Source organism: Balaenoptera borealis, assembly GCF_965194805.1.
Source record: "Balaenoptera borealis genome assembly, chromosome: 1".
Lineage (NCBI taxonomy): Eukaryota > Metazoa > Chordata > Mammalia > Artiodactyla > Balaenopteridae > Balaenoptera > Balaenoptera borealis.
This window is the reverse complement of record NC_138860.1, coordinates 174,577,862-174,602,222: the sequence shown is the minus strand read 5'-3', so window position 1 is coordinate 174,602,222 and position 24,361 is coordinate 174,577,862.

Genomic DNA, 24,361 nt, shown 5'->3' with positions numbered 1-24,361 from the left:
TGTGAATGATTGAGTGACTCAATTACAGGGTAAAAGATATCCCAGTAAAGGTAAGAGCATTACTTCTGGCTGAGACGCTCAGAGAAGCCACCCTGGAGGAGGTGGCTCTGGAGCCGGCCAGCGAGAGGTGGAGAGGACGCCAGCATCAGCGATGGGGGAGTGAACCCTCCAGGTGACGGGGACAACCAGGCAAACCCAGACCACCAAGGGACCCACACGCTGACCGACTTAGCTGAGAGGGGGAATGTGTGAGAGGAGAGGGGAGACACAGGTAGATCAGGGCCAAATCATGATTTGATGATTTCCTGTGTTTATTTATTTACTGGAGCCTCCAAAGCGAGCCAAGCATGTCAGCCAGGAAGGCCATCCTAAGCAGCCCCTCACGTGGAGGAGGGAATGGCAGGAATCTGGCCCTGAGCCTGGCTTCGCACCCAGAGGATCACAGAGTTCCCAGCCAGCCAGCGGCCTCTCTCCATTCTGCTTCTGGCCCATGGAGCCCTGGAGGGACCTCTGGGTGTTCAATCCAGCCCCCAAGGCTCCTGACCTGTGTTCCTTTGCCTTCCTCAGCATCTACCACTTCTCTCCCTCCACATCCATTTTTAAAATCTAGACATCGCTCCTCAACCCCCACCCCACCCCTCCTGAGACACTTACATCGGCTCAAACAGGGAGGGTGGACAATCCTGATTGAAAGGGACATCATCCGGAGGCCTTGGGGAGAAACAGAAGGCGCGGTCCCTCGGTCCTTCTGTGAGTCTCACCCCCATCCTCTCTGTCTCTCCTGACTCAGACAGTCCTGAGTTCGGATCATTCAGATCCCAGCTCCACCACCTTCTAGCTGTGTGTCTCTGGGTCAGTCACCCCAATTTCTCCGGGTCTCAGTCTCCTGATGTGAAAAATGGGGAGAACAGCCGGCCCAATTGTTCTATAGGGACGGAATGGGGAAATAAAGGTGAAAGCCCGGGACATGATAAATGCACAGCAAATACCAGGGATTATGACCATCAGTGTGCTTCCTGCTTCCCTGATTCTTTGCTCTGAACCCCTGCCTCACACCTGGGAGCCAGCCTCCTACTGTCCTGCCCTGAAGGCCTGAGCACACCTTCCCTGATCTCCCTGCCCGGCCTGGCCAGCCCATTGCTCAAGGGGCTGCCTGGCCAGGGAGCCCACTTCTTGCCTGCTGCCAGAGGGGCCTTCTTGAGTGTTGAAATCCTTCCATTTCACGAGGCCAGAAACTTGATTATGTTATTAATTAAAGCAAGATGCTGGGCCTGGGAGATTTATTTTCTTTTCCATATCTGTGGCTGTAAATGCCACTCAGGGAGCTCAAAGGCCCATGTCAGCCTGAATCAGGCTCCTGAACAGACGTTTTGTTCCCAATTTGGTCTCCTCGGCCCCTCCTCCTCAGTGCCAGGAAGGAAGTGTGTGTTGTGATACCCGGCCCTCACCCCAATTTCCCTTGCTCCATCTGCATGAGGCAAAAAGGGGGAAATACCTGGGCAGTGTGGCATGGGGAGGGAATTTTCCAAGAAAGTTGTTTTAAGTTTCTGCCTCATTATTATAGGACTTTCACGTTTCTATTTTTAGCTGCACAAACGAACCAGGCCCACATTCCCCTCATCTCCCTGCCCCAACCTTTGTTTATACAAACACATGCTGAAATCATTATTTAAAAACCTCCAAACCCATAATTGCTCAGGTAGGCGAAGAATGCAGGCTTTATGGACATAGCTTACAGAGGGGCCAGAGTATTCCTGGGGAACTATGGCTTATTCATATTTGCATCCCCCCTGCTCCTAGGCCACGCTGAACCCCTGGAAGGCCGAGAGGAATCAAGTAACTTAGAGCAAGAAGAGGCATTATCGATAATAAGAGTCCAAGCACTACATTTTACTTTGTGTTGGTGTTGTTTTGTTTAGTTTTGTGCTTTATCAAAGCATGGTTTATTTATAAGATTACATTCATTTCAGGTGAACAACACAGGGCTTCAAAATTTTATAGATTATATTCCATTTAAAGTTATTATTTTAAAAAATGGTTATATTCTCTGGGCTCTACATCAAGCACTACATTTAGGAAGAGGAAACAGAGCCCTGGAGTACAGATGAGGCACATCCAAAGGTCCACAGGATATCACTGTCATTGCTGGGATTCAAACCCAGACATCCTCACTTCTAATGTGGCACTGTTGATTCTACTCCACTATGAAAATGAGTCTAAAGCTGGACTGTTTGTCCCAGCGCTCCAGTTACTAGCTGTCAGACCTTGAGCAAGTTACTAGACCCCTCTGGACCTCAGTTTCCTTATCTGTAAAATGGGGATAACAAAAATACCCACCTGATAAGACTGGTGTAGGAGTCAATGAGTGCCTGGAAGAAAGTGAGCCCTGTGTTTTGGTTCTGGTTGCCCCAGAAAGCAGAGCCAAGCCATTAGCCATGCCCAGGAGGTCATGTCTTCCTGTATCTCGGGTCCTTTTTCTCTCTGTGCAACATGGACCACAGAGGGTGCTGCTCACAGCTCTGCCCGTCTAGGATTTCCCTTCACCGTGTCTCTTAGGGCCACCCCTGAGTGGGGTGGCACCAGGCCAGTTTTGGCCAGTTCCATGTATTGCTTCAGCTCACATGTGAACCAGGCCAAGTTCTTCCTTCAGTTAGTCCTAAAGAACCCCCACCAAGGCCACACGTGTGAGCTGAGGAAAGGGTGTCCGTATGAAGAAGGTAGTTGCATGGGGTTCTTCCCTATCTGTTCATGAATTGATATGTGCCTCCTGGACCCACTTGGCCTCAACCCCAAAAAAGCCATCTCCATCAAACAACTTGAAGCATTATAACTAGCATTTTGACTTGGAGCATCTGACAAGACACAGCTCACGATGGACAAGCAGCTCTGGCCACACAGGCACTTGCGTCCCATGGTTAAACACTCAGTCTGTGCTTGAAGCTGCTTCTCAGATAGAGTAGCTCTCTGCCACAGAGGGCATGGCCTTGACACAGAACCCTAGGGAACTGCGCTCTGACTCTCTTAACGAGACTGACCAGATACTCTCCATGGCAACCTGATCTGCCATAAGTATGCCTAACAGCATCAAATTGACCAGATCCCACGTGATGAGAGGCAAAGCAACACCCAGAGCTGCACTATGGCTTTCGTGGGCACCAGGCATTTTTGCCATGTGGGCTCTTTCTTTCATAAAAAAAAAAAAAAATTAAAAAGTGCATTTTACAACTCCATTGACATAAAGATGGGTGTAATCTAGGCTGAATTCATGATCATTAGATTCATTTTTTTTTCTTTTGATTTTAAAATAAACTAAAATTAAAATATTTTTATGGGCCCCTATAAATGTACCTTGGGCCCTAGGCATTGTGCAGAATGAATAAGCAGACCCCGCTTGCATCTCAGTCTGGACCTACTGCAGAGTCCTCTCTTGTCCTGGACCCACTTAAAATTGGCAGCCTCCTAAATCATCTAATAAATGAGTCAGAGCAGTATTAGCAAGTGTGGTAAACAGTGCCTCCAAAATCCAAAAGTCCCCCCAGGCATTAGGTCTATTTCTTAGTGATAAGATGAGTAAGGCACAACAATTTGTCCTTTACTTTAGAGAAGATGTACTAGCATTCCCCAGACCACTGTATCCCTACAAACCCCACCAATATGGCAGGTCTCTGAATCTTTGTGGGGTTTACCTCCTGCCCTATGGCACATATGGGTCTTTCTAGGGTATCTTGGTATTTACTTCCTGCTCACCGGGTCCATTATCATGATATCATCAATACAGTGGACCAATAAAATATTCTGCAGAATGTCAAGACCATCAAGATCCCTATAGACTATATCATATCAGAAAGCGGGAGAATTAATGTAGCCCTGGTGCAAGACATAAATGTGTACTGCTGTTCCTGCCATGTGAAAGCAAGCAGCATTTGCTCTTCGCTACTGATGGGAACCAAGAAAAATACATTCACCAGATTGTCACATACTAAGTTCCAGAGGTTGTGTTGATCTGCTCCAGTAAATATATCACTTCCAGCACAGCAGCTAGGATTGGGATACCCACTTGGTAAGTTTACAGTGTGCCATAATCCATTCAAGTCAGATAGGCGAATTGGATAGGGATGTGATGTGGATCACCTCTCATGCACCCTTCGAGTTTTTGTTGGTGCCACTAATCTCTGCAACTCTTCCCTAAACACACTATTGCTTCTGATTTACTGTCTTGGCCAGGAGTGGCAGTAGGAAAGAGTTTCAAGGACTTCTATTTGTCATCTCTTACCATAATGGCTCTTACCTCCATAGGTCAGGAAACCAATGTGAGGGTTCATCCAGCTGCCAAGTATACCTTTCCCAGGTATACGCCCAAGGACCAGTAAATAACTTCAGAGTAGGTCTGCAAAACTAATGTGAGATGTACTTGGGCCCAAAGTCCATTTGTCACCTGACTTCCATAAACCCACACTCAACTTAGACTCCTTATCTAATAGTACTCAAAAAGTCTGATAGAGCCTGAGAGCAGGTTAATTAATAGGCTCTTAGTGCTGAAATATCTTGGCCCCTTCCCTTCCCAAGTTGACTCTTTTGAATTTATCAGTTACTTCAGTACCCATTAAATTACCAACTTTTTTCCTTTTAAAAAAATGTCCATTTCTATTGTTTTCAGCCAAAATTATTTTAACAAACACAACAATGGCAAAATGTCTGCCACTGGAGACTGGTCAATGAAGCTCTTCTCTTGTTACTCAAACTCTTGGCATCACTTGACACTGTGGACCTCCCAGTCCTTCTGGAAACTTCTTTCTGGTGGCAACCAGGACAGCAGACTTCCCTGGATTTCCTCCTAACTCACAGGCAGTTCTTTCAGGTAGAGAGGAAGAGGAGGCCTTGTGGCATCATATACATCATATTTAAAAACACTTGCCAAGGTTGCAATTTTACTGCTGTTTGGTTCATGCTTGTCTCCTCCATTAAACCCCAAGTTCCATGCGGGCAGGTGCCATGAATGATTGCTCACCAGGGTATCCCCTACTCAATGGTGTTAAAACTTTCCAGTCTCAGGACCCCTTTCCACTCTTAAAAATTATTGAGAACCCCGAAGAGCTTTTGTTTATACTGGTTATATCTACAGATCAGAGGTTCTCCACTGGGCGCCATTTGGCTATGCCTGGAGACATTTTTGGTTGTCACAACTTCCAGGGAGTAGGTAGCAGGAGAGCAGGGAATGATACTGGCATCCAGTGGGTAAAGGCCAGAGATGCTGCTAACATCCTACAGTGCACAGGACAGCTCCAATGACAAAGAATTATCAGACCAAAACATCAATAGTTCCAACATTAAGAGATCTTGCTATAGATATTTACCACATTAGAAATTAAAACAGAAAATTTTAAACATTTACTAATTCACTTAAAATATTGATAATAAACCTATTACATTAGCAAAAATGAATTTTTAAATAACTGTATTTTTTCAAATCAAAAATATTAATGAGAAGAATGTATTGATTTATTTTGTAAATTTCTTTAATGTCAGGCTTAATAGAAGACAGCTGGATTTCCATATCTGTTTCTGCATTCAATCTGTTCCAATATGTTGTTTTTGTTGAAGTGTATGAAGAAAATCTGGCTTCACACAATATGTAGCTGGAAAGGGGGAGAGTGTTTCAATAGGCTTTTCAGGTAACTATGCATATTCTTCTTTGTTACTACACCAAAACTCAACAACCTCTTAAAGGTTAGTTACAGTGTGGAATCTTAAACCACATCCATGAATTTTTCATATTCAGTTACTTTTAAATCCATTGGTCTGTCTTGAACTTTGAATGAATCTTTTACCCATGCATTATTTTGTGACATCATGTGCTGTGGGCTGAACTGTAATCCCCCCCCAAATTCATATGTTGAAGTCCTAACCCCCAGCACCTCAGAATGTGGCCTTATTTGGAAATAGGGCCATTGCAAATGGTATTAGATAAGATGAGGTCATACTGCGGTAGGGAGGACCCTAATCCAAAATGCCTGGTGTCCTTATAAAAAGGGGAAATTTGGATATAGACACATACAGGGAGGTTGACACATGAAGATGAAGGCAGAGATCCAATGCTGTGTCTACAAGCCAAGGAACGTGAAGGATTGTCAGCAAACCTCCAGAAGCTAGAAGAGAAGCATGAAACAGTTTCTTGTCACAGCCCTTGGGAGGAACCAACCCTACCAACCTTGATCTTGGACTTCTAGCCTATAGAACTATAAGAAGACAAATTTCTGTGGTTTAAGACAAAGTGCCAGCTTGTGGTACCTTGTTAAGACAGCCCTAGAAAACTAAAACATCATGCACTGGTGACTTTGAAAACAGTGGTTCATTGAATTGTGCAGATCTTCCAAATATTGACACACTTCATTATGTGATACCAAAAATCACATTTGTTAATACCATCACAGATCTCATCAGAAAAGTCTGCAAGTATTGAGAAGCTGCCAAGCTCACAGTGACAGATACAAGCTTTCCAAAATTCTAATTTTCAGTTGAAAGCTCAAATTTTATCACTGACCACAAATACTGTCTGTTGTTTTCCTTGAAGTGACAGACTCATTTGGCTCATATTCAAGAAAAGATCTACCAGATACCCAAATCTAAATAACCATAGTTTGTCCATCAGTCTTTAAAATAAATATGGTGACCCATGAAAGAAGCAGCTATTTCAGCACACCACCCAAATAATCCACCAGTGTTTGTTCTCAAGGCAACCATCAGACTTCTGTACACAGACTTCGGTTATGTGTCTCCCCATTGCCTCACACAGAATACTAAAGAGAAGTGTACTCAAAGATCAAGATTTAACAAAACGAATACTGCTTTGTTTTATTTTTACTGTGGGTACATGGCCATGAAGAATACAATGAGCCTAGTACATTGGACACCACGGTCTTGATTCATGTTAGGACACCGGCAGTGTTACCCACCGTTGCTTTTGTACCCTCTGAACAAATATTACCAAAGTGAAAAAGGCAAATAACGTCTTAGTGTTATTATTAAAATAGCTTTGGTTTCACAGACATCCTGAAAGGGTTTCAGAGACACCCCTCCACCCCCCCGCCAGGGACCCACGGACCACAAGTTGAGAACCACTGCTCTGCATCAAGCATAGTGGTAAGAGCCAAACAAATCTTTGCTGAAAGAATGTTTGAGTGGATGGATGGATGGATGGATGGAGTCATTAAAGGAGTAGAGAAAGAGAGAAGGAAGGCCTACTTTCCTTCTGCTCTTGGCTTTCCATATCATCTGAAAGACTGGGCCCTACATAACTAGATTTTTCAGCTGAAGACAGTTGACAGAAAGGGCTCTGTAGTGGGTTTTTCCCAAGCCTGGGAGACAATTCCATGAATGAGCGTTGTTGTCGAGTCGTGTCGTTGAAGGGGTTCAGTGAGACGTGTCTTAACAGCACATCCCAAAGTACCTTGGCTCAAAGTGCCCCCTAGTCTCAGTGACATTATGACAAAAAGAAGAATGGAAAGAAAGACTGTTTTACCCTTCAGTGCATGAGGAAAAGTAGTCATTATCATTTACCATCTGGGAGTAATGAACCACTGTAAAATATTTTTTAAGTCCTTTTTTTTGAAAAATTTTACTGAAATAAGAATAAAGGAAGAGTGAAGAACAACTTTATTAGATATTCTAATAAGAACTTAAACTTAGCAAACCTAAATTTTTATTCCACATTATCCTGGTTTTGAAGGTAACTGATATGGGCAACATCCTCCAAATATAAACAACATCTTATCAGCTGTCATCAACTGTCACTCATGAACAGGAACACACACATGTTGTAAATAGTGACTTCAGATTCAAAATACATCTCCACTGGATTCTAGATTCTCATCATTTCTGATTTCCCTTCTTTCACTTGCAAATCCAAAATGCAGTTCCTGAAGAAATTTTTGAAATCTTTGATGGCTCATAATTTTGCTGAAGAGAAGACGGTCATCTTCTTTGCTCCATAATTGCAAAAGAATTGCACTTTTATAATCTCCAACCAGAATGAGAATCCAATGATTTTTTGAAACTTCTCTTCCAGGTATTTCCTTCCAATTACCTTTTGTTGACACCTGCCTTAGCATTTGTCTACTTATGAACTATATCAAGTAGATGTTGGTGCACAAACATCACAAAAGATGAAAATAGTGTGACACATCCTTTTAGTGCAACAGGATAGTCCAGGTTCTTATCCTGCCTGTTAAGTGAATGACTAGATGAGAATGCCACATTTCCTTTTTTCTCTAGAAATACATTGTTTACTCATTGATTCTTGAGTTTGAGAAAGTTCATCTAGGACATTGTCATCTGAAGACTGATGATCTGAGATTTCACTTATGTGATAAGTTTCACCATCCTCATTAACTTGAGTCTAAAGTGATGCTATCTGTCTCTCTGCATTCATCTTCTGAATCATCCAATTATTTTGAAACACCTTCCTCTGTCCATTTTCTTCTCTTTGTCATTATAGATTAAAAGGAAAACATTCTGATTTCTCAGTTGTGTTCAATGAAAGCAAAAGTCAGACTATAAAATGGTGTTTCCAGATTTCTCTTCATATCTTCTGACAATGCAAGATTTGGGGCAACTGTATTAATTTCCTACTGTGTCTATTAAATATCACCACAAACTTGGTGACTTAAAACTACACAAATATATTACCATCTACTTCTGGAGGTCAGAAATCTGAAATGGGCCACACTGGGCTAAAACCAAGCTGTCAGCAGGGTTGCGTTCCTTCTGGAGACTCTAGGGGAGAATCATCTCCTTGCCTTTTTCAGGCTGAACCACATTGCCTAGCTCACAATCCATTCCTCCATCTTCAAAGCCAGCAATGCTGTATCACTCTGGTGCTCCATTTTCACAGTCACATCCTCTTCTCTGACTCCTTTAGGGACGCTTGTGATCATATTGAGCCACTCAGGTAATCCAGAATAATTTCCCATCTCAAGGTCCTTAACTTAATCACATCTTCAGTCTCTTTTGCCATGTAAGGTAACATATTCACAAGTTCCAGGGATTAAGATGTGGACATTTTGAGGGGCCATTATACTGCCTGCCACAGCAACACAGGAAAAAACTGTAGATGATACAACAGTGATGACTTGTGTCACATCATCCTTCTAGATAATTCCACCATTGTTCCCTTTTCCTATTATTTTAGTCTTTTTAGCATAGCTGAGGATAGTTGGCAAGTAATGATGAAATAATTCCTAGGATGAGGAAATAGAAGAGCGTTTTAAGAGATAGGAAAAATAAGATCACTAAAATCCCAAAATCTATCTTAGATTTACAAATGTGTCCAATGGACCCATGTGGTAATTGCAAGATAGAGTAATATTTTTCTATTTAAAAAACAATAAGTACCATTTCTGTATACTCTTTGGAAAATCTGTAAGGAAGAATAAAAGCTATGAAATATCAAGCCTTACAAATAGAACTGCTCAAAAAATAAACCAAATTAAAATCAGGTGCAAAGGACCCTGATTATACACTGAAGTTTAGGCTGTACTAAGCAAAAGCCCTATCTATTCCCAAATAAGAACATTAGTGCAGTGGTATAGGCTAAATCTTGAATTCTGAACATTGAGCTTAAAATCTGTTGGAGTAAAATAAGTGGGGCAGAGAGAGAAGTATTAGTTATGGTAAGGTAAGCTGCTGTAACATAAGCAAACACGCAAATTCAGTGACTTTAAGAACAACAAAAAAAAGCATATTTGTGTCTCTCATTCATATCTGAGTTGAACGTTGACAGTTGGCAGGTATTTCAGCTCCATGTGGTGATTCAGGGAACCAGGTTCCTTCCATCTTGTGGCTCTGCCATCCTTTGGGAAGTTGTCATCTGCGTGGTTGAGGTCCCAGCTGGCTGGAGAGAGCTCACAGAGAAGACCCAGCCTCTCTCTCCAGGCTTAGCTCCAAAGAGGTGTGCATCACTTTCTATGAGCTAGAATATAGTCACATGACCCCTCTCAACTCTAAAGGAGACTGGCACTTGCGGTCCAGCTATGTGCCCAGGAAGAAGGGACTGAATCTCAGCGCCCAGCTAGCAGTCTCTGCCCCAGGGAATGACCTTTGATGACCAATGATGCTTTGATCATTGCAGATAAGCCGTCTCAGCTCCTGAAGGACCAGAAATAATTGGACTACCTTACAAAGCAGTAGCTCTTAGCGGACCAAAACTGAGAAGCAGAATTAATGTGGAAGCTTCTTCTGATTCAGCCTTACTGAGTCAGACAAGCTGAGGGGGGACCCAGGCAAACACATTTTGAAAAAGATTCCCCAGGCGATTCTGCTAGGATTAAGATCCACTGTGAATTCAGATAAGAGAGGTAAACCCGGTGTCTAAGGAGGCCCTTCTTATAGTTAGAGGCCGTGTGTGGGGATTGACCTGGCTGCGCTTTGCATCCTTCGGTGCTTCCTGATTGCATCTTACTCAAGCCTGGGATCCCCTCTCCAGACCGTAAGTCCCAGGCCCAGGCTGTGGCCCATAACAGGCACCTAGTGAATGTTTGTTGAATGTATTGTTTTTACCCTCACAACAGAAAAAGTAGAGTGGGGAAATCCTTTGAAATGCCTTTACACCTACAGAAGAAAGTGTCATTTGACTCAATCTGCTTTCAAAAATAAGCATAGATAAACCACCTCAGAGGAAAGGTGTTTCCCAAGTGTCGCCTCCAGTGAAACTGTAGCATCTTCTCTGAGAGTAAAGCTGTCCCTCTACCACCTCTCCCTGCTGGCCAGGGGCTGGGGTGGGGATGTGGGGGACCCCTTCTCCACCTTGAACCTTGAGCGTTGAAGTGCAGATTCTGCTCTGTGGGGCCCAGGTGCTGCATTTCTAACAACGCTCAGGCATTGCCAAGGCCACAGCTCCACAGACCAGGCTTCCAGGATTCAAGCTGTAGAAAGCAAATAAGCCAGCAAAGGTAGGATGTGATGCAGTAAATGCAGAGACAGCCCGCCTACCTGGCGGCTGCAGCCACAATTCACTTCTGCCCATTTGGATCCTCTCTCCTCCCTTTCCCAGGCTCCCCCTCTTTGGGGAGGGAGCAGATTCCTGTCCCAAAGTTTGGAGTCTTACGGTAGGAGCCAAAGATGTGACCTGGAGTGAAAGGTGAAATCTGGGATTTGGGGTCCCCTTCACTGCAGAGCATTATCTTCAAATATCTCATGGATGGAGCAGAAGCCAGAGGAAGTCTTTCCTCAAAGACCCCAAAGACAAGAATCTCAGAGCGGGGAGAGTCTTGAAAAAAGAGCTAGAACAGACCCAAGTGGTGGATTTCCGGAGTCCTGCTCATTTGTGGCTCTTAACAAACTGTGTGTCTGGACCATCCCATCCCCCAGTTCATGCTGAGTGCATTGACTCTCACAGCTGGGCAGGACATAGGCATCGCTGTCAAGGATCTACTCTCCCAACTGAGGCAGACGGGCAAAATATAATCTGCTGAGGCCACAAAATGAATACTATTTCCATGTGTCTGAGCTTCTGGCCTAGAGGTTTTCCCAGGAAGTCACACCACCTACCAGACTTGTAGGAATCAAGGATAATCTGCGTGCCGGGCCATCTCCCTGCCCTACAGCCAGGGGAAAGGGACCGTTGGCCACGGCCCACGCTGGGTCACCTGACTTGACCGCCCCCCCGCCGCCCCCCGCCCCCCGCCCAGATGCTTGCCTTGCAGAACTCCCTGTTTAATGTTTTATTCCTCCCAGTGTTTCATTATTGATTCAGCCCCTTGCTGCCGGGTCTGACCAAATAAGCCCTGAGCGTTTGTATAACGTCAACTTCATCAAAAATGCAGGAGTTGGGGTTTTACTTGTCTGTGCTACCTACACAGTTTAAGTCGATGATTGGTGGTTTTGTGAGCCAAAGGGTGCTGACAGCCCACAGGCTGACTTCTGGCTTCTCTGAAGGGATGCTGGGTCCCCAAGCTCCAGGGAACCCAGCATCCCTCACCTCTTGCAGATGGGAATGAGATCTAGGATAGGACATTGGTTGAGGTGGAGAGTTAGGGGGTTGGGGGCGATTTTTTTAAATAAGCACCAGGCACAAGTTTAGAAACAAATTCAGCAATGCATTATTATGCTGCTGTTAAATGTAACAGATGAAAGTCTAATGAGGTGAAGAAATGTCTCTTCATCTATTTATTCAAAACATGTTTACTGAGCACCTACTATGTGCTAAGCACTAGATTACCAACATGAGTAAGGCATAGAAGGTTCTCATTCTCATGGAGTTGAAATTCTATTTAAGAGAGAAAATCAGGCTATAAAATGGAAACAATGACAATAACAGTTTACACTTATCAAGCACTTACCATGTGTCGGGTACTGTTCTAAGCACTTTACATAGAGAATGATTCTATTTTCCAGGTTTTTTGTTTTTTTTTTTTAAAGCCTATATGTATATCTGCCCATAGAAGAGACAGGAAGGATATTCACCAAACATTAACAAGCATCATCCTCAGATTGTAAGTTTATGGAGGACTTCTATTTTCTTCTCTGGGCTAATCTGAATTATCTAAATTTTCTTTATGTCTAGAACAGTAAGGGAGGAGAATTAAAGTGGGGAAGGCATTTTCTTGGGCCTCAACCTCAAAGAAATCAGGCAGAGAGCCTCAAAATGTTTCTCATTTGCTGCCTGATGTCTTCAGGCTCTGAGTATAGAGGCTCTGGTCTGCTCCAGCCACTCTGGGTTCTGTCCCAGCTCAGAAATCCATCGCCTCTTCCTCCCTGGAGAATAGAGTTGCTGGAGAGCCCGGAGAATGCAGCCCAGCACCGTATGGCTTGTGGTCAGCGCTGGGGGAAGGCCGAGGCATCTGAAGATGGAATCCTTTTTTTTATATATATATAAATGTATTTATTTAATTTATTTATTTTTGGCTGCTTTGGGTCTTCGTTGCTGTGCACGGGCTTTCTCTAGTTGCAGCGAGCGGGGGCTACTCTTCATTGTGGTGAGCAGGCTTCTCATTGCAGTGGCTTCTCTTGTTGCAGAGCACAGGCTCTAGGCGCATGGGCTTCAGTAGTTGTGGCACACGGGCTCAGTAGTTGTGGCTCGCAGGCTCAGTAGTTGTGGCACATGGGCTTAGTTGCTCCACGGCATGTGGGATCTTCCCGGACCAGGGCTCAAACCTGTGTCCCCTGCGTTGGCAGGTGGATTCTTAACCTCTGCGCCACCAGGGAAGCCCTGAAGATGGAATCCTTTAAGCAGTGTCCCCAGATGAGCATTGGGAGCCTGGCTCCCTGCTGGTGCCAGGTGTGCAGGTGCCAGGATCCAACCTCCCCTACTGATGAAACTCCAACCTGACTTGGGCAGCCAGGGCTGCCGGCCAGCCCAACTGGACCCCTGCCCTGGCTGGAGAAATGGACAACAACAGCTACGCCACTGTCTGAAAGGCCTCATGGCCCTGGAGGCCCTGCTGGGCCACTCTCTGGCTCTGAAAGCTCCCAGGGAGGAGGGTGGAGGGCCCACCTTCAAGTGGATGGCCACCCCAGGGTGATAATAATAACCACAAAAACAACAACACGTTGCATCCAGGAAACTTCAGTTCTGAGCTCTGGACACACAAGGCTGAGCACTTTACATTTCTAAATGCATTTAATCCTCATTATCATCGTCATCCTCATTTTACCAATAAGGAAAAAAGGCCCAGAGAGGTTAAGTCACTAGCCCAAAGTCACACTGCCAGGGAGTATCAGAGTGGCAGAATGACTCCAGATTCCACACCTTTAACCACTTTGCCACACTGTCGCCCACTCTCTGCCTGGGATCTCTGGGGACACTGCCCCGCAGACCTTTCCCTAGGACTTGTCACATGAGGAGGACAGCAGAACACTGAGTAAAGGGAACAGGGTGGGTGTCAGGCAGTCCTGGCTTTGAATCCTGGCTGAGCCACCTGCCACTGTGTGACCATAGGCAAGTCTGTTTCCTCATCTTGGTGGATATGTAATGCCTAACTTTTCAGACTGCTGGGCAGTTTTTTCCATACAGACAATTACTAGTGTTGGTTGAATACCCACTAAGTATGCTATGAAAGAGCATCATGTGCATTTCTGATCTTTGTAACAGCTGGAGACACTGTGATCACCTCCACCTTACAGAGGGAGAAACTGAGGCTTGACTAGGTTAGGTGACCTCCCAAGGTTATAAGAAAGAAGCAAAGCCAAGATTTGAGCCCATGTCCTCTGAGGGCAAAAGCCCTAGTCTTAGCCCATCTGCCATAGATGCCACATCTGCATCAAGTGAAATGAGGCCTGTCAAGGGCTTGGCACTGTGCCTGGCTCATGTGAGCCCTCAAGTAACAGAGCTATTATTGCTGTTGCTATAACGAGGAGAGAGAAAATGTATTTGCACTCAGCATAGTGCCTGGTTCCTAGGAAACCTCAGATCAACCACGTGTGTTAAATGTTCGTGGTTGTCTCGGGCAGGTCAAGGCCACCTGCAGCAGCCAGGGCCTCTTTGCTCAGCCCAGTGAGGGCTCCAAGGGAAGCAAGCAGGTCCCTTCTCCTCCCCAGGATCCTATGGTTTACCTGGGAAGTCAGTAAAGACCCATGTGCAGCAGTTATGTAACTGTTTCCTCCTCCACGAACCAACCAAAGTGGATGGGAGACCCTCAGAGGCCCTTCCAACCCTAACGTGCTTCACATCCTGCGTGGAATTGGCACCAGGCGAAACTCGAAACAACACAGCTTGAGTGCTGTTTGATCAAAAAATTTCCCAGGCCTATGCTCCCCATAGAACAACTTCCTATACAAACATCGCCAGTGGGCCCGATATTCCACCCAGGTCAGGAGCGGATCCTTAGGAGTCTCTGGGTCTTGGGCATCCCAGCCGTCCATCCTGCCTCAACCCCATGTTTGAAGGCTGATTCCCAACTGTCAAGTGTTCACCATAGTCCTCAGCAGCACTAGTTCCTTTTTGATCCCTTGTGGGCAACGCTGCTAAACACGGAGGATTTGCCATCCCCCCAACCCTCTCCCACAACCATTGTGTTCCTAATTTCCCCCTGGATCATCTACCAAGCCACTTGCTCCCATTCTGCAAATCTTGACACTGAAGCTTTCGGTGTTTGCCCAGACAACAGCAACTGTAAGACACCATCGATCGTAAGACGCATCCAAATTCCTGAGGTGTAATATGTAAAAAGGTTTGTTTTTATAGAATGGATGATTTTGGTAATAACATTTATTAAGGCCCCAGTATGAGCCTGGCCCCATGTTAGGTGCTCCTAGCACACATCTTCCCTTAGTGTCACATCTCTTTCGTTTATTATTGTTATCATGCCTCTATAGAGAGGTAAAGCAATCTGTCCAAGGTCACATAGCTAATAAGTGTCAAAGCCAGGACTTGAACTGTGGTCTCTTTGATCTTGTCACAATAGCAGAGATAGACCCTCTCCTGGGTATTTCCTCCAAGCTACCTTCTGAGCCCAGTGGATTTATGCCAAATTAAGTCAGCTCTGACCTTGGGAAGCCTTTCCCATCTTCTGATTTCCTTACATTAGAGAGTCATAATAGTAATTGTACTCTGTGCCAGGTACTGTACTAGCCACTGTATGTGTCCTAGCGCATTCAATGTTCCCATCTGCCTTATAGGGTAGGCTCTATCATTAGCCCCATTTCACAGATGAGGAGACTGAGATGCAGAGAGGTAATGTCACGTACTCAGGTCACATTGCTGGGAAAGGGAAGAGCAGTCTGGCTCCAGATCTCACTCTCCTAACCCATCCCATCTTCCCACTCCACCAAACTGGCACAGGAAGCCCTCTGCTACCCAAAATCCACCCCCACCCCTTCCCACTCCTGCCACCCCAAATCCTATTGACGTTCATGGTAGCCAGGCCCCTCTCCTGCTGGGAGCAGGACCTGGGCTGTCAGGCTTGAGTCAGATGGATGATCCTCCCCAGCCAGGCCCAACTTCCAAGTTTCTTCACGCTGGACCCAAACATAACGCAATCTAGCAGCCCTGGATGCTCTTCAGAAAAAAAACTCAAGGGGCGGTGTGGAAAGAAATCTAATTAGAATCCCTTGGAGCCCCAGCTCTTCCTATTATTAAATTAGCCCCCTTTGAAGTGGAACTTGACTCATTATAATAATTTGAATGCTGAGGAATTGTCTTCTACGATCCTGGTCCGAGGCAAATTGCTTCCACAATTGCATTTATCCATGTCCTGGTCTCTCTCCACTGGGACAGAGGATCGCAGGGGATGCCAAGCGGTTCCTGCTTCAGAGAAGAGCTTGGGGAATATCCAGGGGGCCTGCTTCCCTGTGGGCCAGAGCTGCTGAGATGCAGTGTTGGGGACCCCACACAAACGTGGTGAGAGGGGCCGCCCAGGTTTCCTACAACATCATAGCCATAGACCCCAATCAGAGGGTCACACTGGGACAGGCAGGCTGGAGGGGAAATTTAGAAGGTCTGGGCCAAACACTTCGTGTGGTAAATGGCCCAGAAGAGGGATCCCCTGGGCATGTATCAAAACCACCTGGCTGCAGGCTCCAGGGTCCCACCCCAAGAGATTCTGACTCTTCGGGTCTGCCGAGGGGTCCCCTAATCTAATTTAAGGCTCCCAGAGTGAATCTGAGGTGCAGCCAGGTTTGGGCCCTGCTGGCCCGGCGTCACTGGGGATCCTTCTGTGGTACCTGAGATCCAGTGCCCATCCACCACCCCGGAATCTCATTACTGTTACAGAAGGGGATTCCAGTACCCCCGGGCTGGCAAAATGCTAAGAGGGTCAGCACTGGTGGCCAACTCCCTTTCTTTCCCTGGAGTCTTAGAGAGCAAGACCCATGGCTGCCAGTCTTGGTGTCCTTGGAGAACACCTGACACCTCTGTTTCACCAAGGATATTTTTGTACCCTTTATTGAGGACAGAAACAAGAGGTAATGTTTTCTCTGAACATTTTTAAAGGAATGTGTTTTGGGGGATTCTGATGTCGGCCCATCTTACCTGACCTAGTTCAAGTCTCACCTCCTCTAAAAAAGACTGCCAAATCCTCCAAGTATTCCAGCCCTGACCTGGTCTCCACAGCCCTTATTTTCTGGATTGGCCCCCAGGTCACCATGCGGCCGGGTGCTGCGCTCCTTACTACTTCCCGCTCTCCCTGATCTGTACCCATTCGTGGGGCTCTGGGGATCCGGAGCCAGCCATCGGTGTATAAAGCACACTGGATATAGTGAATGGATCTTCTCTAAAGCAAGCCCAGGCCAGTTTCTCAAATATCTGACCGGTCATCCCTCGGGGGATCCCCTGGAGACAAAGGAAGCTCAGGGACCAGGTCCCATCCTTCCCTCTTTCAAGATGAGGAGTCTGAGCCCCAAGCAAGATGGCACAGCGCCGAGACCTCGCTCTTGACCCCGTCCTTCATCCACCCAGAAGGTGGCTTCTTGTTCCCTCTGATCAAGCAAGTTAACGCCGGGCCTCCTTCCCTCCTGAGTGACTATTTCCTGCCCAACAGACACATTTGAGGAGGTTCCACGTGGCTCCTCTCTTCCCGCAGGGTTGGCTGCAGGGTGTGGGGCCTGGACGAGGCTCCATGCACCTGCCAGTCTTAGGAAAGAACCACAGTATTTCGGAAGAGAATTGTGGTCAGAAAAGTGACTCGGTTTCAATGGTCCTCTTTACTCAATAGAGCTTCTCTCGTGTCTCCTAGTCACATCCGCTCGCCTTCCTGACCTGAGGGCAGGGTCTCCACAGTGTAGGACGTAATGAGCTACCAGCAGCAGTGCTTTTCCAGTGACTGTTTATCCTTTACCTCCCCATTCCCGAGACCCTAAAGAGAAGAACAAATCCAAATATCTGATTTCCAGAAAATGTTTCCACCATCTGCCATTAGTCTCATCCTGAAATGGAATAAATCCAACCCTTGCATTAGCTTGCAGAGAATACCCCTGCTTTGACATTACAGATGACGTCAAAGGCTGGCAAACCCAACAGCTTGCAGCAAAACAACCACAGGGTACAACTTTGCAGACCTCCCTGCTTCCTTCTTCTGGTCTCTCATTCATACTCTTAATTAACTCTGTCCACACTGCACTCTACTGTAGGACATGAGTACTGCAGTGCCAGAGACTCATGACTCAGAACTGCTTTCTCCAGTCTTCCAAATCCCTTCCACTGACCTTTAACTATAGACTTGCCAAAGTAGGTTCAATCACTTGTGACCCCTTCATCCTGCAACAACCATAGGGCAGAATATCATATGGGCCTTGGCACCATGTAGACTTGAGTTCTAGTCCTGGCTCTGCCACTCTGTGACCTTGGACAAGTCATATACACTCCAAGCTTCAGTTTCTGTGTGTGTAAAATGCGAATGATAATGCCAACAGGTTTACTGTAAGGCTCTACTGAGATCAAAAGGCTTATCACAGTGCCTGGAAGAAAGTGAGTACAACGAATGTTCTATATTATTATTTTTTTTATTTTCCATTTTACATATGAGGAAATTGAAGTTCAAGAGAGGGTAAATGGTTTCTCAAGAGACACACAGATACATGAGGGGTCCAGGAGGCAAACACATCTCCTGATTCTACATTCTGGGCCCTTTTTATTCAACAGCAGAGTTCAGCCTTTAGACTGAATTTGAGAACAAAGGCACCTTATGTAGGCTCAGAAAAGATCAAATAGGATCAAGTCACAGCAAGAGGACAGCACAAAGGACCCAGGTAAAGACGGAGATCCTCACTGATTCCTACCATGTCTCCTTATTGATGTAGAGAAACGCAAAAGTGCAAAAGAATATTAAGGGGGAAGAAAAAGACAGGAACAGGGACATAGAAGGAGAGGAGGCTCAGTGTCTGAGGAAGGGAGCTGGAAAATTTAACGCCAAATGCATCACAAATTCACTGCCCCCTTCAATGCTCCTCCCTAGGTCAGATGGGCATCTGGGTCTGGCCCCTTTCTGGATGGAGAAATGGCAGCGACAGAGGCAAAGGATTCAGCCCTGCTGCCAGAAATGGTCGGCCCCAGAGACAACAGAGGCTCCCAAATTCCTGGTGTCTCATCTCTGCCTTGGAACATTCTCGGGCCAAAACAAACGTGAAAACCTGATGGTGGAGTCTTTGAGCTGGAAGAAAATCCAAGATGTCGCCCAATGTAGCCCAGTCCTTCCAGGCAAAACCACACCAAAACCATCCGGACAGATGTTAATTGGATGAATGGTTTTAAATTACATAATGGGGGATGGGTAGGGAGAAGGGAGCCAAGGATAATCTGAACAGAAACACAGTCCAGAGAAAACAATGGTGACAACAAAGAATGACTTAAGCACACACAAAGGAAGCCGGGATACAGGTAGGGGCTTGTTTCCCCCACAAGGGGCTGAAGGCAAAGATGCAGGCACAGATCCTCACAAGCCAGGGAGAGCTTTGGCCTGGGCCCCTCCACTTCTCAGCCAGGTTGCCGGTCTCTCCCTACCGGTCCTCCTGTCGATGCTCCTCCAGCCTCATCTCCCTCCTCGCTTTCAGTTCTTGGAATGCACTGCACTTTCCCTTCTCAGCCTTTGCAACTGCTGTTCCCTGGGCCTGGAACACCGTTCCCTCACCCCACTTCCCACCCCGGATGCTAGCTCCCCAGCTCCCATCCTTCCTGGAGGTCCGAGGGAGGCCATTTACCATCCCCACCCCAAAAAGGCATGGACTCCAAGTGCCTGGGAAACTCCCTGTGCCCACCCACCCCGGCCCAGGGCATGCCACTGAGGCTCCCCACTAGGCTGGAGGTTCCCAGACAGCAGGGACCGTGGTCATCTTTTCACAGCTGTATCTCCCAGATGGAGCCCCAAATAGTAGATGCTTCATAAATATTTGGTGGATAAAAAAAGACATGAATGCTAATTTCCCATAGCGTGGCCCACTGCTTCAATTTTTGAGGCTGAAAATAATGAGAAATTGGTATCGAATGTGCCTTAACAGGTCTCTAAATAATAACAAAACAGATATTTATTAAGTGCTTCTAATGTGCTGTGCCCCATGCAGGGTGCTTTATACTCCCTGACTCAGCTAAGTGCACACAACTCCATAAGCCAGGGGTTGCTGTCATTATCTCCACCTCCAGGACAGAGAAATGAACAGAGTGGCTGAGTAACTTGCCCGAGATCACAGATCCTTGACTTGACTGTGGGCCTGGCTGATCGCCGAGCCCAAGCAGTTGCCAAGGCATCCCAGCCTCTCCCCTTGAAACCCACCTCAGAAAGCCTCTTGTGTGTAACTCTAAACCGTGCCTGCGGCAAAGTCAGCCCATCTCCTCTTCTCACATCTCAAGCCCAGATGGGGTCTGAGTGACATTTATCTCATCCCCAGTCACAGAGCTGAAGCCCAGCAGAGCCCTGGGAACATGGAAGTCCCCGTGGACAGAGAGCAGGAGGAAGTGACCGCTGGCCCGAAGCGGGGCTTGGTCCCCTGGGTCTGATGGTGCCTTCTGGCCCCTGCTGCCACACGCCTCATGTCGGTAAAGTAGAAGTCTCAGAGACAGGGAAGGAAGCCAGTAGCAAGCAGAGTGTCATCACAAGTTAGGTGTTCTCCTGTCCGAGGACAACAGGAACTAGTCAAGGCTGCCTCCTCCACACAGTCTTCCTTGATTTCTTGATTCCACATTTGTGAACAAGTGTTGCTTGAGCCCCCGGATCCCTCTGCTGGTACCTGTACTATGGTCCTGTCCTGACCTTTTGTGTACCTTGTGACCCAGCTACAAGCAGCTTTTAATTGCTCGCTTTACCTCATCTGTAAAATGCGGCTGTTAATATCACCTACCCCTGGGGCTGTTGGAAGGAGTGTGTGTGTATATACTCATATAGATTACTATAGATAATGTGATTACATAGATGGCTATATAGATGCATGTGTGAGTGTGTAAATGCTTGGAACAACTCTTGGCATATAGTAAGTGTTTAATAAACATCATCGGTTCTTATTAATGTCAATATGATTAAGGAAATAGGCCAGGGAGAGGCATCCTTTGCAATGACAGAGGAAAATGCCTTTTATGAATCAAGCTGAGATTCCCAAACACTGGTCTGTGAAACAGCCTCCAGAGGACCTCCCTGGGGCATTTGTTAGAGACAGAGTCCCAGGTCTTGCTCCTGGACCTACTGACTTTGAGTCTCGGAGGTGGAGCCCAGGGATGTATATATATATATATATATATATTTTTTTTTTAGGAATGTATATTTTTACAACCTGTCCAGATGATGCAATAGTCAGCCAGGTTTGGGACCCACTGGGCTAGACCAGCTGTTTCTTGAGCAAGTGGAGGAGTGGGCTCTCCTGGGATTCCAAAGTGGGGAGGGGTCTCTCCCTCCCTCCCTCCCCGCCTTTTTTTCATCAGTATTTTGAGCTTTACTCCAGAAGAACTCCCAGTAGACCTTCTGACCATGTGAACCCTGAGTACACTTAGTCTTGTTTCACACCCACTAAATGTCATTGAGCAGTTCATTTTCCATCCCCTGTGCAAATAAAGGTTTGCTACAAATGTGACTTGTGTACACTGGATAGAAGGGGCCATGTCTGATCTACCAGAAAGGTGCCTTGGAGCATTTAAGCTCTCTCTTCACAGCTAAGAAGCTGAGACCCAGAGAGGGTATGTGATTTGTCCAAGGTCACACAGCAAGCAACCAGAGTGCAGACTATAGTCAAGTCTCTGGTCTCTTAGCCACCACCATTTCCATGGTGACAGGCCCCTCTTCCAATCCCACAGGACCACTCATGTGTATGCGCCAATTAGTAGGGTATGAGTTACAAAGTTTTATCTATTGAATACTCTATGTACCAGGCATAGTGCTAACTGCTTCACATACATTCTTTCATTTAAGCCCTGTGAACAGTTGATTGTGGGCATTTTATCCTCATTTCACCTCTAGGACAACTGAGCCTTAGCGAGGTAAAGTGACCACTCAAAGCTACACAGCTGGAGCGAGCTGGGAGTGCAATCCAGGCAAGTCTGATTCCAGAACCAGGATTCTTGGCTGTGATGCCAGTCACGGAGCTAATGTCTCTCACCTCAAACCCCGCCTTCTCTATCTACTCTGTGATGCGGGCGGGGACTCAGCACACTGCATCTTCTCTGCCAGCTGGTTCTGCCATGAAGGGGGTAAAGGGAGACTGCAAGGCTGGAGGAGGAACGAGGGACCTTCTCCTCCCTACTCTCTTCCTGCTCCTTCACAGCCCCACTCAGAGACACCAGAACCAGCCTGATTGCACCTCTTCCTTAAGAGTTGGGTCCCGGGCCCACGAGGCCCCTCATCTGGTCTCAGAAACACCAACCCCAGCTGAGCTGCACCCCGTCCTCAGAGGTCTGTGTTTCCTCTCCACAGAATTGCTCCTCTAAATTCCTGTCTTCATAATTACAACTTCCTCCTTTTGTTCTCCCATCCCTTCTGCAATACCTCACTGTTCTATTTTGACCTTTTCAGTTTCTTAGTTAACAGCTTTATACCTGGTTAACAATTCTTTATATTAAACCCTGTCTGTTTAAAGAAGTGATGTGGTTTCTGTCTCCTGACTGAACTTGACTGAACCAGGAGTGGTCCCGGGAAACAGATCCCCAAGGGTGGAATTTGGAGATTGGTTTTGCTCCTGTGAGGTCATCCTAGCAATGTCCCTTCACCCCAGCAGCAGCAATTCCTTCTTGCAGCCGAAGCTGAATCCACTTTGCAGTTTTTCCAGCAATTGCGGAACCGCTTCATTGCCCCCACCTCACCCCCAGATTCCAACACTAGCCAGCCAGTGCCCACCCCCACCCCCAGAGGCCTGGGTCCCAGTCCCATGGGGCCTACGAGCCCAGAGACACCAGCACCAGCCAGAGTGCTCTTGATGGACACAGTCGTCATATTACACCGCATAGTGTAAGTTACTGTAGAGGCTGCAAAAAACAAAAGGACTTGTGTCTATGGGCAGAGGGTATGATCCCAAGGCATCAGTTTGACCTAAGCAGGACTGTCCAGAGAGAGAGAGAGAGAGAGACTGCTCTCTTGGGCAGAGAACTAAGCCCAGTGGGGTGGACCAGGCCTGCTGTGTGACCAGCACTGCCCATCAAAACTGCCTGGGATGGGAATTCCCTCACGGTCCAGAGGTTAGGGCTCTGCGCTTCAGGGGGCACAGGTTTGATCCCTGTTCAGGGAACTAAGATCCAGCATGCCACGCGGTGCCACTCCCCTGAAAAAAAAAAAAAAAACCTGCCTGGGATTTCACCAAAGAGGATAAACAGACAGCAGATCAGCACATGAAAAGATCTTCAACATCATTAACCATTAGGGAAATGCAACTTACTAACCACAATGAGATACCACTACACACCTATCAGAATGGCCAAAATTTTAAAAAGTGACAACACCAAATGCTGATGAGGATGCAGAGGAACTGGATCCCTCATACATTGCTGGTAAGAATGTAAAATGGTACAGCTGCTGTGGAAAACAGTTTGGCAGCTTCTTTAAGAACTGAACATGCAATTATCATATGACCCAGCAAATGCACTCCTGGGCATTTATCCCAGAGAAATGAAAACTTATACTCACACACAAAAGAGCTGTACCTCAATGTCTATAGCATTTTTACTTGTAACAACCAAAAACTGGAAACAACCCAGATGTCCTTTAATGGGTAAACAGTTAAACAAACTTCAGTATATTCATACCATGGAATACTACACACCAGTAAAAAGGAAATATTGATACACAATAGTATACACAACGATTGATACAAAAGAATTATTGATACACACGACAACCTGGATCAATCTCCAGAGAATTATGCTGAGCGAAACAAATCAATCTCAAAAGGTTAAATACTGCATGATTCCATGTATGTAATACTCTTGAAACCACAAAGCTATAGACATGGAGAACAGATTTGTGGTTGAGAGGAGTTAAGGAGGGGGTGGGGAGAGGAGGGAAGTGAGTGAGGCTAGAAAAGAGCAGCATGATGTAGCCTTGTGGGGACGGAAATGTTCTGTATCTTAACTGTGTTAATGCCAATATCTGGGTTGTGACTACAGGCACACTTCGGAGAGATTGCGGGTTGGGTTCCAGAGCACCGCAATAAAGCAAATATCGCACTAAGGCGAGTCACACGAATATTCTGGTTTCCCAGTGCATATAAAAGTGATACTTACACTATACTGTACTCTATTAAGCATACAATAACACTGTGTCTAAAACAACAATGTACATACCTTAATTTTAAGATACATTATTGCTAAAAAATGTTACCCATCATCTGACAATGCAGGGTTGCCACAAGCCTTTGATTTATAAAAACCAAAATATCTGCAAAGCGCAATAAAGTGAAGAACACTAAAGCGAGGTCTGCCTGTACAGTTTTACAAGATGTTACCTTTGGGGGAAACTGGGTGAAC